The sequence below is a fragment of the Heterocephalus glaber genome, unplaced genomic scaffold (assembly GCF_053883595.1).
Source record: "Heterocephalus glaber isolate CG9 unplaced genomic scaffold, H.glaber_assembly_v1.0 deba00000331, whole genome shotgun sequence".
In the NCBI taxonomy this organism is placed as follows: domain Eukaryota; kingdom Metazoa; phylum Chordata; class Mammalia; order Rodentia; family Bathyergidae; genus Heterocephalus; species Heterocephalus glaber.
Genome location: NW_028258142.1, coordinates 15,423,861 through 15,427,865, shown reverse-complemented (window position 1 = coordinate 15,427,865; position 4,005 = coordinate 15,423,861). Strand labels below are relative to the sequence as shown.

Genomic DNA, 4,005 nt, shown 5'->3' with positions numbered 1-4,005 from the left:
ATAAACATGATTCATACTGAACAAGTGTTTTCAGAATTGATCTGCCCTTTGGGTAGATTTACAACATCTCCACAAAACTAAAACTTGCTTCCACTAGAGTTGTCAGGATAACTGCACTGAAGCACTTAGGGATCAAATGATGAGCCATGTGCAGCTCATACAGCTTGAGTCTTCCCTGTCTCTTTTCCATCCTGACTTCTCCCTTCCCATCTCTCTCTAGAAGCTACATTTTTGTAATCTCTAGAGAAGAGGAGGTGATATAACACCCTAGAGTATAGGCTGGTGGTTTAACCATGTTAGAAATGGGAAGAAATTTCCACCCAAATGCAGCAGTCAAGATTGAGGCTGGTTTATCTTTGTTCTTTAGTGATTAGCAACTGAATTTAGAAGGAGAGAAAAAAAATCTGTCCATGAAATATTCCACCTGCAGGTAATCTTTCAGGAAATCCCGAGTTATGAAATGTTTGAGTTAAAATAAAAAGGAATAAAAAGGAAAGAAAAAGAAAAAGAAAACCAGTCTAAGTTTTTCTTTTAAATGACTGAACTGCTATAAATTCACAACCAATGGTTCAGACATGGTGCTTCTGAAGTGTTTCCAGCTCCCACCATGCACAAGCTGCATCAAGGAGAGGGTGGACTTCCCCACCTCTGCCCAGGCATCAGCAGAAAGGTGACCCATTACTGCTGAGCCACAGCACAGCTGAATCTGGCATCCAAAGGGGATTGGAAGCAACAATCATTGGGAAGCCTGCCAGAGGTCCAAGGGGTAAAAGGGCTGGCACTAAAGAAAGCCCTGACATCATGTTGGTGCTGCTGACATGTAGGTGTACTGCCCTCTATCGTGCTAGATTAACCCATTTGAGCCTGGTCCTTCACAACAGTATTCAACCCAATCCCAATGGAAATCTCAGCGGCATACTTCACAGACCTGGAGAAAACAATCCAGAAATTCATTTGGAACAAGAAGAGACCTAAATAGCAAAAGCAATTCTAGACAATAAAGACAAGATAGAGGGTATCACAATCCCCAACTTGAAACTATACTACAAATATACTGTGATAAAAAAAAAGCATGGTACTAGCAAATAAACAGACCTGAAGACCAGTGGAACAGATTAGAAGAGGCAGAAACAACTCAAGACACACTCAGCCACCTCATCTTAGACAAAGGAGCCAAATATCCTCACTGGAGGAAAGATATCCTCTTTAATAAATGGTGCTGGAAAAGTTGGGTTTCAACTTGCCAAAATTAAAACTAGACCTATATCTCTCACCATGCACTAAACTAAAATCGAAATGGATTAGAGATTTAAATATTAAAACAGAAACACTAAACCAGCTGGAAGAAAGGTTAGGAAGAACTCTTGAAGACATTGGTGTAGGAAAAGATTTTAAGAACAAAACCTTCTGCACAGCAAGAGAAACCACCCACAGTGTGAAGAGACAACCCAGAATGAGAGAAAAACTTTTCACTAGCCTTTCCTCAGACAAAGTCTGCTTATCTAGAATATACAAAGAACTTAAAAAAATCATACCTCACAAATTTAAAGACCCAGTCCAAAAATGGGCATATGAAATGAATAGACATTTCTCAGACAAAGAAGTAGAAATAGCAAATAAATATATGGAAAAAATGTTCAACATCACTGGTCATTCAAGAGATGCAAATGAAAACAATGCTGAGATTCCACCTCACTCCAGAAAGAATGGCTGCTATTGTGAAATCAATCAATAACAAATGCTGGTGAGGCTGTGGGGAAGGAAAAACCCTACTCCACCACTGGTGGGAGTGTAGACTATTGGAACCACTGAGGAAATAAGTATGGAGATATCTCAAAGAACTAGGACTAGAAGTCCCATTTGATCCAGCTATTCCCCTGCTGGGTATCTTCCTTAAAAAATTAAAAAAATCATACCACAGTGATCTATGTGCACCCATTTTCATAGCAGCACAATTGTGGTAGCTAAAACTTGAAAATAACCCAATTGCCCATCAGCTGGAGAATGGATAAAGAAAATGTGTGGAATTTTTTTTTTTAGAATAAAATGGAGTATTACTCGGCCATAAAGAATGATAAACTAGAGACATTTATAGCTAAATGGATGCACATTGAAGTGATACTCTTACGTGAAATAAATAGGACACAGGTGCAAATACTGAATAGTTTCTGTAGTGTGTGAAACTGAAAGTGTAAATATGGACTAAAATATATAATGGATAATGTGAAATAGGACAAAAAAGTACAAAGGGGAAGGGGAAGTGGGAGGAACAGGGAAAAGAAAGAAGGGAATGGAATCAATATAAGAAAAAGGAAAAGTGGAAACCAAACCTTTGTAGATAGGGAGGGATGGAGAGGGTGAAGGGAGGGCAGAGGGATGGGTAAAAATAAGAACTGAGATGGATTACATAAAGTTGCCAATTTCCAATGATGTCATTATATTGCATACCTTAAATGTACCAATAAAATTAATTAAAAAAAAAAGAAATAAGGATGCTCCATGGCTTCTTTCAGTGAGCCCTAACTGGTGTTCAAATCATAGCAGCTTATACAGGAAATCCAAGGCTTCCAGGCTGACAAGGTGCTGTTTTTCACTGTAGACAAAATGTTCCCATCACCTAAGAAGGTGTCTGCTTAATGAAAGTCTCACTGAGTTACAAGGGTATCATTGAAATGCAAATCTAATTAAAAATTGTATTTGTCAATATAATCATATAAATCTTCTGTCCCCAGAACCTTGACTATCCTCACCAACTCATTATAATTGTCATATCTGTGGAAAAACAGCTCCTTCCAGAAGATCACACTTGCCAAGATACAACTCAAACTCCACATATCCAAACTATAATCATACATCTGATAGTCTACAAGTAGTTCAAGTCCTTTGAATTGTGGAGAAGCAACTTGGACTTATATTGCTGACCATCATGATAAAACTCAGTCAGACCCCAATCTGTTAGCTGAAGCTTTCTGTGCTCATGATCAATTATGACATTATGGAGCTACACTTCTCTGTGTATAAATTCCATGCTATAACAATAATTCAGGGCCTTCAGAGTTTCATACATGTAAAGTCAAATATTATAGTCTGTTAACATCAGGCAAAATTGCTTGAAATCTGTGTGTTTACATGTTCAAAAACCAAGGAAGGGGTTCGTGACACAGGGCCATTTACAATGTCTACCAATGTTATGATGTTGGAGGCCTCCTCTCAAATTCTCAAAATCTTTATTTCACACTTAACTTCTTTTTTACTAGCTTGAGAATTTTAACAACTTTTTCTTTACTTGTGATGTTAATGGCTTCAAATACTTCACCGTATTTACCCCTGCCTAGTTTTCAAACCAATTGGTAGTCATCTTGATTTCCCCATTCACCACATGTGACACATAATCCCAGTGCTCTTGGGGTCTATGCATATTGACATCTCTGTAAACTCTGGCCCCGCTTGGTACAGGTCTTGACATGTCAGAAAAGTTGGCAGACAAACTGAACTTGATGTCTGAGGATCTGTCAAACACTATGTTCAGAGCCAGCTGTGGGTAAGACTTTTTAAAGACCTGTTTTCCTCAAACCGTGATGGAAGTAGCACCAGTGGTAGCCAATCTCTCCTCTCCTTACACAGGCAATATCAACTTGCACTTCTTTTCTTTTTTTTTTTGGTACCTGGGATAGAACTCGGGTCCTTGCGATTGCCAGGCAGGCAGCGGAACCACTGAGCTAAATCCCTGGTATCTAGCACTTTTTAAATGACTAAATATGTTGATTCTCTTCATGGCACAGTGATTTAAATGCATTGAAGCAGGAAACAGTGAAGACCCCTCCACAGATAACTCTAACTCGAAGATAAGAGCAAAAGCAGCTTTTAATGATTTTGGCTGCTCAGTGAGCAACTCCTGTCAGTCTTGAGAGCCCCAAATAGAAGTTTACTTTTCCTTATATACTTTTTTTTTTACATCTGTGAAACTTAATTTCATTGGAGTTTCCCTAGAATATAGCAAGCAGA

General features: G+C 38.6%; 1 pseudogene; it reads right to left on the bottom strand.

Moving 5' to 3' along the window:
- Positions 1–659: 659 nt before the first annotated feature.
- LOC101719430 (casein kinase II subunit alpha-like) lies at positions 660–3,067 on the bottom strand (annotated as a pseudogene).
- Positions 3,068–4,005: the final 938 nt, after the last annotated feature.